Consider the following 12,840-nt stretch of genomic DNA (forward strand, 5'->3'; position numbering starts at 1 on the left):
TTGAGGAGACTAATTGCGGCTTTATTTGTGGGTAGTGATTTCAAGCAATCGTCTACATAGAAATCCTTGTCCACAAACTGACATCTGACCCATACTCTGACTCTCCCACTCTAGCAGAATGTCTGAGGCCATATATAGCAACTGCAGGGGAAGGACTGTTGCCAAATATGTGCACCCTCATGCGGTATTCTGTGATGTCTCCAGAGGGGTTGTTGTCCCTGAACCAGAGAAACCTCAGAAAGTTACGGTGTTCTTTAACAAGAAAGCAATAGAACATTTGCTGTATGTCTGCCATGAATGCGACTGAATCCTTGCGAAAGCGAAGAAGTACTCCTAATAGTCTATTGTTAAGGTCAGGGCCAGAGAGAAGGACATCTTTTAGAGAGACACCCTCATGCTTGGCGCTAGGATCGAACACCACTCTAATCTGTCCTGGCTTCTTAGGGTGATAGACCCCAAATATAGGTAAGTACCAGCATTCCTCTGAGTCTTTGAGGTTTGGGGCTATCTCAGCATGACCATTCTGGAATATTTTCTCCATGAAGGAAAAGAAATGTTCTTTTATCCCTGGTTTCCTTTGAAGATTGTGTCTTAGGGAAGTGAGACGTTTATATACTAGTTCTCTATTGTTAGGCAAGCGTCGTCTTTGTGGTCTAAAGGGAAGAGGTGCAACCCAGCTATTAGTCCCGTCTTCCTCCATACTCCTTTCCATAACCTCTAAGAAGAGCCTATCCTCAATGGACATTGCTACCTGGTTGTCTTCCTTTATTCTCCTTAACACTGTGCTTCCTAAGTCGCTTTGGTCATTGTCATAGGTATTGCTGTCACAGAGGGGACTTGGGAAGGGAAGAGGTACAGGGTTGTTGTGTGGTAGTTCATTTATGAGGATGTGATTTTGACAGGGTTGGAAAAGAGTAGGACGACCATTCTCGAGGGTACTAGTGAGCAGGAGAGATAGATAGAGATAGAGAGATAGATATATACACACACACACATATATATATATATATATATATATATATATATATATATATATATATATATATATATATATATATATATATATATATATATATATATATATATATATATATATACACACATACATACATACATACATACATACATACATACATACACATACATACACTTGTGCGATGCCAGAAATCGCATGTAATTCGCAGTGCACTGCCGTTCACATTACATGCGATGTCTGTGCAGTGCGATATCAGCCATACAGATAATATGGCTGATATTGCACCGCATTCGGTGCAAACACGCACAGGACCCTTTTTTCTGTTTGGACCAGAATCGGATCGCATGTGTGTTCACACATATGCAATCCGATTCATGTCCGAACTGTTAGTTCGCAGTGCGATATGCAAGCTGAACTGGGGTTGTCGTTAACAATGTATTGACACTCCCCAGCGATTCGCATATGGCAGTGTGAACTGACATGCGAGTCGATGCGATGCGGGAACCCGCAGTGGATTCGCAGTGTTCTCACATCGCACCTGTGTGAACCGGGCCTTATGCAGATTTTGACCATAAATATGTAATTTGTCTAGCCACTAAGGCCCTGTTCACACTGGTGCAATGCGAGAACACTGCGAATCCACTGCGGGTTCCTGCATCGCACCGACTCGCATGTCAGTTCACACTGCCATATGCGAATCTCTGGGGAGTGTCAATACATTGTTAATGACACCCCCAGTTCAGCTTGCATATCGCACTGCGATCTGACAGTTCGGACATGAATCGGATTGCATATGTGTGAACACACATGCGATCTGATTCTGGTCTGAACAGAAAAAAAAAAAAAAAAAAAAAAAGAGTCCTGTGCATGTTTGCACCAAATGCAGTGCGATATCAGCCATATTATCTGTATGGCTGATATCGCACCGCACAGACATCGCATATAATGTGAATGGCAGTGCACTGCGAATTACATGCAATGTCTGGCATCGCACAAGTGTGAACCGAGCCTTAAAGACCAAGCCTATTTCTATTTACAAGTTAAAATCTGTATTTTTTGGCTTGAAAATTAATTAGAACCCTCAAACATTATATATACTTTTAGCAGAGTACAATGGATATCATTGCAATCATTTTTTCACACTGAGGCGTTTTGCAGGCGCTAAAAATAGCGCCTGCAAAGCGCCCTGAAAGAGCAGTTCCATTCACTCCAATATGAAAGCCCCGAGGGCTTTCACACTGGAGACACAGCAGCGGCTGTTTCAGGCAGCTTTGCAATCGCTATTTTTAGCGCCTGCAAAACGCCTCAGTGTGAAAGGGGTCTTCATGTACAATCTGTGGCATGTAATCTCCCCCTCAATGTAAACCCAAGATAACAAAAAACAGGGAAAGTCTTTGGGCTTGATTTACTAAAGATAAATCCACTTTGCACTACAAGTGCAGTTGGTGGAGATCCGAGGGGGACATGCAAGGAAAATAAAAAACAGCATCTTTGCTTCTACATGATTGGATGTTAAAATCACCAGTGCCTCCCCTCAGATTTTCAGCAACTACACTTGTATTGCAGAGTGGATTTGCCTTTAATAAACCCCAAAATGCATAATAATTTGGGGTGTACACAACAAAGTGCTAGAGTGCAATTTGCCTAATGGGGACACTAGTTAGATTGACCTGTGTGTCCCCAAAGAAAGGCATTGGTAGGGTTTTACCCTCACTTCCTGTTTGGCTATGTGACAGGAAGTAAAGCCAATTTTAAGAAAAGGGACACAAAGCCCAACCTAAAAAAATGACAAGCAGGGGTTCTAACTAGAGGTCGACCGATATATCGGCCGATATTTGGCTTTTTTTACTTAATCGGCATCGGCCGATTGTGCTGATAAAAAAAGCCGATTCTGCGGGACTTGCAAATGGCTTCTGTAATAGAAGTCAATTGCAAGTTGTCTGAAGTTTTCTTCTCTCCTCCTCTGGGCAGCCTGCCAAGTAGGGATGAGCCGAACACCCCTCGGTTCGGTTCGCACCAGAACCTGCGAACGGACCGAAAGTTCGCACGAACGTTAGAACCCCATTGACGTCTATGGGACTCGAACGTTCGAAATCAAAAGTGCTCATTTTAAAGGCTAATTTGCATGGTATTGTCCTAAAAAGGGTTTGGGGACCCGGGTCCTACCTCAGGGGACATGTATCAATGCAAAAAAAACTTTTAAAAACGGCCGTTTTTTCGGGAGCAGTGATTTTAATGATGCTTAAAGTAAAAAAAAAAAAAAGTGAAATATTCCTTTAAATATCGTACCTGAGGGGTATCTATAGTATGCCTGTAAAGTGACGCGTGTTTCCCGTGTTTAGAACAGTCCCTGCACCAAATGTCATTTTTAAAGGAAAAAATCTCATTTAAAACTGCTTGTGGGTTTAATGTAATGTCGGGTCCTGGCAATATGGATGAAAATCAGTGAGACAAACGGCATGGGTACCCCCCAGTCCATTACCAGGCCCTTTGGGTCTTGTATGGATATTAAGGGGAACCCCGCACCCAAATTAAAATAAGGAAAGGTGTGGGGCCACCAGGCCCTATATACTCTGAACAGCAGTATACAGGCTGTAGGTTTGTTGTTAAGTAGAATCTCTTTGTAATTTTGAACGGGTACATTTTTAACGTGTTTAGCTCCAGCCAAAAAATCTTTTTTAAGCTTTTTGGAAAACATAGGGAAGGGTTATCACCCCTGTGACATTTGTTTTGCTGTCTTTCCTCCTCTTCAGAAGATTTCACCTCACTTTTTGTCCCAATGGATTGGAAAGCATCAGCGGAAAGGAGAAATGTTTTTCCCATATTAACTCTTACAGGAGAGAATTTCCCTTCCTAGGGGTAGATTTATTCTCACTTCCTGTTGTCTCCTTCCGTTTGCAAGTAGGAGTCGTTTGTAAGTTAGTTGTTTGAAAGTAGGGTCCTGCCCTATATACTCAGCAGAAATTTGGGCCTTAGGTGTTGCTGTGGCCACAACACTGTAAGCCCTCACAGGGTTCTGCTGTGAAATATTAGATCAAGAATTGTAATTACATGCCCCTGTTGAACAGGAGCTGAAAAATTAGGCCTTAGGCACTGGTGCTGGTGCCACAACACTGCAACCCCTCACAGACACTCTAGTTGGAATGCAGGAACGAGCCCTGCTGCAAAGTATTGCATCAAAAATTGTAATTACACGCCCCTGTTAAACAAGGGCTGAAAAATTGGGCCTTAGGCACTGGTGCTGGTGCCACAACACTGCAACCCCTCACAGACACTCTAGTTGGAATGCAGGAACGAGCCCTGCTGCAAAGTATTACATCAAAAATCGTAATTACACGCCCCTGTTAAACAGGGGCTGAAAAATTGTGCCTTAGGCACTGGTGGTGGCGCCCAGAACCAAAAATGCTCTTACAAGCTATCAGCGTGATGATTGAGGAGGAAGAGGATAATTACTCAGGAATAGTCACTCAGCATCAGCATAGGCAGTCTTTGAAGGGATCTGAGATTTCAAAAAAAAATATTCAGTTACATCAGCATCAGGTGCTTGGTAGCTGGTGGTGATCCAAGACTCATTCATTTTTATGAAGGTCAGTCGATCGACCGAGTCAGTGGACAGACGCACCCTGTGGTCGGTTACCACGCCTCCAGCAGCACTGAATGTGCGTTCCGAAAGAACGCTGGATGCAGGACAGGCCAGTAGCTCAATTGCATACTGTGCAAGCTCTGGCCAGTGATCCATCCTCAAGACCCAGTAACCCAGAGGATTTTCGGTGGGAAAGGTGTCCAAGTCTGATCTTGCCCCTAGGTATTCCTGCACCATGTAAAACAGACGCTGGCGATGGTTGCTGGAACCGATCATACCTTGGGGCTGCGGACCAAAAAATTGTCTGAACGCATCGGTCAGACGGCCACCTTCTCCACCGCTCCTTCTTTGACTGACCGAAGCCTCAGCAACACGTTGTCCAGAAACAGGAGTTTGTAACCTCCCAGTCTCTGGGAACGCGTTGCACAGACCTTTCTGCAAGGCCTCCCGAAGATGTTTCATCCTCTGCTCCCTCTGCGATGGCAAGATAAGGTCCACAACCTTACCCTTGTAACGTGGATCAAGGAGGGTTGCCATCCAGTATTGGTCCTTCTCCTTGATACCACGAATACGAGGATCCTTACGCAGGCTTTGCAGGATCAGGGAGGCCATGCAGCGTAGGTTTGCTGAGGCATTCGGTCCGGAGTCCTCTGGGTCACTAAGGACGACATGGTCCGCAGCCACCTCCTCCCAGCCACGTACAAGTCCATGTGTTTCTTGGGACTGATCCCTTAAAGACTGCTGCTGATGCTGAGTGCCAGGCTCCACCTCCATACTGACACAATCTTCCTCCTCCTCCTCTTCCTCCTCGTCCTCTTCCTGTGTGATCGGCGGGCACGCAGGAACACTGTCTGGATAAAGGGGGCCTTGAGAGCTAAGGAAGTCCTCCTCTTCCTGCCTCTGTTCTGCCTCAAGTGCCCTGTCCATTATTCCACGCAGCGTGTGCTCCAACAGGTGGACAAGGGGGACAGTGTCACTGATGCATGCACTGTCACTGCTCACCATCCTCGTGGCCTCCTCAAATGGTGACAGGACAGTGCATGCATCCCTGATCGTGGCCCACTGGCGTGGGGAAAAAAAACCAAGCTCCCCTGACCCTGTCCTGGTGCCATAGTCGCACAGGTACTCATTGATGGCCCTCTGCTGCGTGTGCAGCCGCTGCAGCATGGCCAACGTTGAGTTCCACCTGGTGGGCATGTCACAGATTAGGCAGTTCTTGGGCAGGTTAAACTCCTTTTGGAGGTCCGTCAGCCGAGCACTGGCATTATATGACCGGCGGAAATGCACACAGACTTTCCTGGCCTGCCTCAGGACATCCTGTAAGCCCGGGTACCTGCCTAAGAACCGCTGCACCACCAAGTTAAGGACGTGAGCCAAACAGGGCACATGGGTCATTTGTCCCTGTCGGAGGGCAGAGAGGAGGTTGGTGCCATTGTCGCAAACCACCATTCCTGCCTTAAGTTGGCGTGGCGTCAACCACCTCTGAACCTGCCCCTGCAGAGCTGACAGAACCTCTGCCCCAGTGTGGCTCCTATCCCCCAAGCACACCAGCTCAAGCACCGCATGGCATCTTTTGGCCTGCGTACTTGCGTAGCCCCTTGAACGACTACGGAGCACCGCTGGTTCCGAGGAAGAGGCCATGGAGGAAGAAGAAGAGGGGGTGGAGGAGAGAGGTGTGTCACAATCATTAGCATTTTGGAGGCGTGGTAGCGGAACAACCTCCAACACTACTGCACCTTGTCCTGCATCCTTCCCAGCTGCCAGCAGAGTCACCCAATGCGCCGTGAAACTTAGGTAACGTCCCTGTCCATGCCTGCTGGACCATGAGTCAGCGGTAATATGCACCTTACCGCTGACCGCCCTGTCCAGCGAGGCATGGACATTGCCTTCCACATGCTGGTAGAGAGCCGGAATCGCCTTCCGTGAGAAAAAGTGGCGTTTGGGTACCTGCCACTGAGGAACCGCACATTCCACAAACTCACGGAAGGGGGCAGAGTCTACCAACTGAAAAGGCAGCAGTTGAAGTGCTAGCAATTTTGCCAAGCTAGCATTCAACCGCTGGGCATGTGGATGGCTGGGAGCAAACTTCTTTCGGCGGTGCAGCAGCTGGGGCAGGGAAATTTGCCTGGTACAATCTGACGTCGGTGTACCAAAATCAGATTGCCCACAAGTACGTGGCTGTGACACACCTAATTCTACACCTTCATTCCTCTCAGTGCAGGTCTCAGAGAGGACTGAAGGTCTAGTGGGGTTGGAAATCTTAGCTGATGAGGAGCAAGCAGAGGTCCTCTTTGTTCTTTGGTGTGGGTCTTTTAGATACGCTTGCCAACGAACTGCATGGCAGGTCAACATATGTCTGGTCAAGCATGTGGTACCCAAGCGGGAGATGTTTTGGCCACGCGAGATACGCTTGAGACATATGTTGCAAATAGCAGCGGTGCGATCTGATGCACTCGTCTCAAAAAAGGCCCACACCAAAGAACTTTTTGAATAACGCGCAGAGACTGCAGCGCCCTGCACATGTGGAGCTTTGGGGTGTGATGCAGTCAATGTGCTGCCCTTAGGCTGGCCCCTGGAGGGCATCCTGCCTCGTTGGTGATGTGCCGCCTCCTCCTCCTCCTCCTCCTCCTCTCTCCTATCAGGCACCCACGTTGAGTCAGTGACCTCATCATCCCCTCCCTCCTCATCACTGGAGCAAACCTGGCAGTATGCTGCAGCAGGGGGAGCATGACTGCCAGATTGCTGTCCTTCTTGGGCACCCCCTCTGTCCGTGCTCGTGTTACTGCCTTCATCGAGCTCAGTATCATCATCAGAGCCTTCCAAACGCTGGGCATCCTCCTGGAGCATGTACCCAACACTGTGGTCAAACAGTTCGAGGGACTCCTCAGGAGGACATGGTGGGGCTAGGGAAGGAGTCACTGATGACATTGAGCCGAGGGAAGAGGCCGCTGCTTTGCCAGACAAAGTACCCTGGGCATGGGTGAGAGAGGATGAGGAGGATGAGGACGGCTTGGTCATCCACTCGACCAAGTCTTCCGCATGTTGCGGCTCAACATGGCCAGCTGCCGAAAAAAAGGCCAAGCGTGTCCCATGGCCACGTGCTGATGAGGATGCACCGTCTCCACGACCAGCACTAGACACAGAGCCTGCTTGCCCTCTCTTATTGGCTTGTGACTGTCTGCCTCTCCTTCTTGGCCTTCCAGACATACTAATGGCCTGTAGCTGCACTAAGCTGGGATATATATATATATATATATATATATATATATGTACTGATACTGCAGCTAGCAAAATCAACTGCCTGCCTGTAGTATGAGAACACCACCAACCTTCTACAGGTAGCTTTAGCTGAACACTGTGAGGTGGACGCACCCCACTAACTTGTAGGTTTAGCAGAACACTGTGAGCAAGACGCACTGCACTAACTGTAAATAGTCTAGCTGCCTGACTGTGGTACTAATAGGATCAAAAGAACACCAGCAATTTTCTTTAAAATACTGTAACAAGACAAGCCTGCCTGTCAGTAAGAAGATAACAGGAACGGATCTAGCTGAACACTGTGAGCAGGACGCACCCCACTAGCTTGTAGGTTTAGCTGAACACTGAGGTGGACGCACCCCACTAACTTGTAGGTTTAGCTGAACACTGTGAGCAGGACGCACCCCACTAACTTGTAGGTTTAGCAGAACACTGTGAGCAGGACGCACTGCACTAACTGTAAATAGTCTAGCTGCCTGACTGTGGTACTAATAGGATCAAAAGAACACCAGCAATTTTCTTCAGGTAGCTGTATTTACTGTAACAAGACAAGCCTGCCTGTCAGTAAGAAGATAACAGAAACGGATCTAGCTGAACACTGAGCAGGACGCACCCCACTAGCTTGTAGGTTTAGCTGAACACTGTGAGGTGGACGCACCCCACTAACTTGTAGGTTTAGCTGAACACTGTGAGCAGGATGCACCCCACTAACTTGTAGGTTTAGCAGAACACTGTGAGCAGGACGCACTGCACTAACTGTAAATAGTCTAGCTGCCTGACTGTGGTACTAATAGGATCAAAAGAACATCAGTAATTTTCTTTAAAATACTGTAACAAGACAAGCCTGCCTGTCAGTAAGAAGATAACAGGAACGGATCTAGCTGAACACTGTGAGCAGGACGCACCCCACTAGCTTGTAGGTTTAGCTGAACACTGTGAGGTGGACGCACCCCACTAACTTGTAGGTTTAGCAGAACACTGTGAGCAGGACGCACTGCACTAACTGTAAATAGTCTAGCTGCCTGACTGTGGTACTAATAGGATCAAAAGAACATCAGTAATTTTCTTTAAAATACTGTAACAAGACAAGCCTGCCTGTCAGTAAGAAGATAACAGGAACGGATCTAGCTGAACACTGTGAGCAGGACGCACCCCACTAGCTTGTAGGTTTAGCTGAACACTGTGAGGTGGACGCACCCCACTAACTTGTAGGTTTAGCTGAACACTGTGAGCAGGACGCACCCCACTAACTTGTAGGTTTAGCAGAACACTGTGAGCAGGACGCACTGCACTAACTGTAAATAGTCTAGCTGCCTGACTGTGGTACTAATAGGATCAAAAGAACACCAGCAATTTTCTTTAAAATACTGTAACAAGACAAGCCTGCCTGTCAGTAAGAAGATAACAGGAACGGATCTAGCTGAACACTGTGAGCAGGACGCACCCCACTAGCTTGTAGGTTTAGCTGAACACTGTGAGGTGGACGCACCCCACTAACTTGTAGGTTTTGCTGAACACTGTGAGCAGCACGCACCCCACTAACTTGTAGGTTTAGCAGAACACTGTGAGCAGGACGCACTGCACTAACTGTAAATAGTCTAGCTGCCTGACTGTGGTACTAATAGGATCAAAAGAACACCAGCAATTTTCTTCAGGTAGCTGTATTTACTGTAACAAGACAAGCCTGCCTGTCAGTAAGAAGATAACAGAAACGGATCTAGCTGAACACTGTGAGCAGGACGCACCCCACTAGCTTGTAGGTTTAGCTGAACACTGTGAGGTGGACGCACCCCACTAACTTGTAGGTTTAGCTGAACACTGTGAGCAGGACGCACCCCACTTACTTGTAGGTTTAGCAGAACACTGTGGGCAGGACGCACTGCACTAACTGTAAATAGTCTAGCTGCCTGACTGTGGTACTAATAGGATCAAAAGAACACCAGTAATTTTCTTTAAAATACTGTAACAAGACAAGCCTGCCTGTCAGTAAGAAGATAACAGGAAAGGATCTAGCTGAACACTGTGAGCAGGACGCACTGCACTAAATGTAAATAGTCTAGCTGCCTGACTGTGGCACTAATAGGATCAAAAGAACACCAGTAATTTTCTTCAAAATACTGTAACAAGACAAGTCTGCCTGTCAGTAGGAATATAACAGGAACGGATCTAGCTGAACACTGTGAGCAGGACGCACTGCACTAAATGTAAATAGTCTAGAAGATAACAGGAACGGATCTAGCTAAACTGAATACAGTGTATATATATATATATATGCAACACCTGGGATGCATATATATACACAATACACTGTAAGTGCAGCTAACTGACTGACTGTCCTGCCTAATCTAGCTAACTCAAATGAAATGACACTGTCTCTCTCTCTCTCTAAGCACACCGGAACACACTGCACAGGGCCGCCGTGCAGGCGGCCTTATATAGTTTGGGGCGTGTACTAAATCTCCTGAGCCATAATTGGCCAAAGCCTCCTTGGCTTTGGACAATTATGGCTCTCTGTTAAGGCGGCGCTGTGATTGGCCAAGCATGCGGGTCATAGTGCATGCTTGGTCAATCATCAGCAAGCAATGCACTGCGATGCCGCAGTTTATTATGGGCCGTGACGCGCCACACGAATTTGGCGCGAACGGCCCATATCGTTCGCAATTCGACGAACGATCGAACAGCCGATGTTCGAGTCGAACATGGGTTCGACTCCAACACGAAGCTCATCCCTACTGCCAAGTCTGATAAGATACATTGTATCTCTTTCAGGTTCTTTTATCAATAGACTGAACTCCTTGGAGAAGTTTTCAGTTTAACCATTTAAAGACTAAATCTTTTCTGACACTTGTTGCTTACAAGTAAAAATCCTGTATTTTCTGCTATAAAATCACTTAGAACCCCCAAACATTATATATATTTTTTTAGCAGAGACCCTAGGGAATAAAATAGCGGTTGTTGCAATATTTTATGTCACACGGTATTTGCGCAGCGGTCTTTCAAACGCAATTTTTTTTTTTAAAAATACACTAATGAAATAAAAAAAAAAAAAAAAAGCAGTAAAGTTAGCCCATTTTTTTTCGTACAAAAGTTTTGATTACCTGTTTTTGTGTATTTAATATTTAAGATAGTTATTTTTTTTTAATCTAAATTCTACATACAAGTGAACTGATTGGAGGTTTGTTTTGTTTAATAAATGTTTAAATATAAAAAATTTTCTGTATCACTTATTACTTAAGGCTGCTTTCACACTGGTGCGGGCATGCGTTGACGATAAAACGCTGTTAATTTTAGCGGCGCTTTACCGTCATTTTAGTGGCGCTATTCTGCTGCTAGCGGGGCACTTATAACCCAGCTAGCGGCCGAAGAAGGGGTTAAATGCGCCCCTGAAGCGCTGCTGCCGAAACGCTTTGCAGGCGCTTCGGCAGCGGTGCGCATTCATTTCAATGGGCAGGAGTGGTGGAGGAGCGGTATACACCGCTCCAAAGATGCTGCTTGCAGGACTTTTTTTTAACCACTTGAGCCCCGGACCATTATGCTGCCTAAGGACCAGAGGTCTTTTTCCAATTTGGCACTGCGCCGCTTTAACTGCTAATTGCGCGGTCATGCAATGCTGTACCCAAACAAAATTTGCGTCCTTTTCTTCCCACAAATAGAGCTTTCTTTTGATGGTATTTGATCATCTCTGCAGTTTTTATTTTTTGCGCTATAAACGGAAAAAGACCGAAAATTTTGAAAAAAAATGATATTTTCTACTTTTTGTTATAAAAAAAATCCAATAAACTAAATTTTAGTCATACATTTAGGCCAAAATGTATTCGGCCACATGTCTTTGGTAAAAAAAATGTCAATAAGCATATATTTATTGGTTTGCGCAAAAGTTATAGCGTCTACAAACTAGGGTACATTTTCTGTAATTTACACAGCTTTTAGTTTATGACTGCCTATGTCATTTCTTGAGGTGCTAAAATGGCAGGGCAGTACAAAACCCCCCCAAATGACCCCATTTTGGAAAGTAGACACCCCAAGGAAATTGCTGAGAGGCATGTTGAACCCATTGAATATTTATTTTTTTTGTCCCAAGTGATTGAATAATGACAAAAAAAAAAAAAAAAAATATTTACAAAAAGTTGTCACTAAATGATATATTGCTCACACAGGCCATGGGCCTATGTGGAATTGCACCCCAAAATACATTCAGCTGCTTCTCCTGAGTATGGGGATACCACATGTGTGGGACTTTTTGGGAGCTTAGCCGCGTACGGGGCCCCGAAAACCAAGCACCGCCTTCAGGATTTCTAAGGGTGTAAATTTTTGATTTCACTCTTCACTGCCTATCACAGTTTCGGAGGCCATGGAATGCCCAGGTGGCACAAAACCCCCCCAAATGACCCCATTTTGGAAAGTAGACACCCCAAGCTATTTGCTGAGAGGCATATTGAGTCCATGGAATATTTTATATTTTGACACAAGTTGCGGGAAAGTGACACTTTTTTTTTTTTTTTTTTTTTTTTGCACAAAGTTGTCACTAAATGATATATTGCTCACACAGGCCATGGGCATATGTGGAATTGCACCCCAAAATACATTTAGCTGCTTCTCCTGAGTATGGAGATACCACATGTGTGGGACTTTTTGGGAGCCTAGCCGCGTACGGGGCCCCGAAAACCAAGCACCGCCTTCAGGATTTCTAAGGGTGAAAATTTTTGATTTCACTCCTCACTACCTATCACAGTTTCGGAGGCCATGGAATGCCCAGGTGGCACAAAACCCCCCCAAATGACCCCATTTTGGAAAGTAGACACCCCAAGCTATTTGCTGAGAGGCATGGTGAGTATTTTGCAGCTCTCATTTGTTTTTGAAAATGAAGAAAGACAAGAAAAAACTTTTTTTTTTTCTTTTTTCAATTTTCAAAACTTTGTGACAAAAAGTGTCACTATACCTCTCAGCAAATAGCTTTGGGTGTCTACTTTCCAAAATGGGGTCATTTGGGGGGGGTTTGTGCCACCTGGGCTTTCCATGGCCT

This window comes from Aquarana catesbeiana, linkage group LG12 (assembly GCF_042186555.1).
Source record: "Aquarana catesbeiana isolate 2022-GZ linkage group LG12, ASM4218655v1, whole genome shotgun sequence".
NCBI lineage: Eukaryota > Metazoa > Chordata > Amphibia > Anura > Ranidae > Aquarana > Aquarana catesbeiana.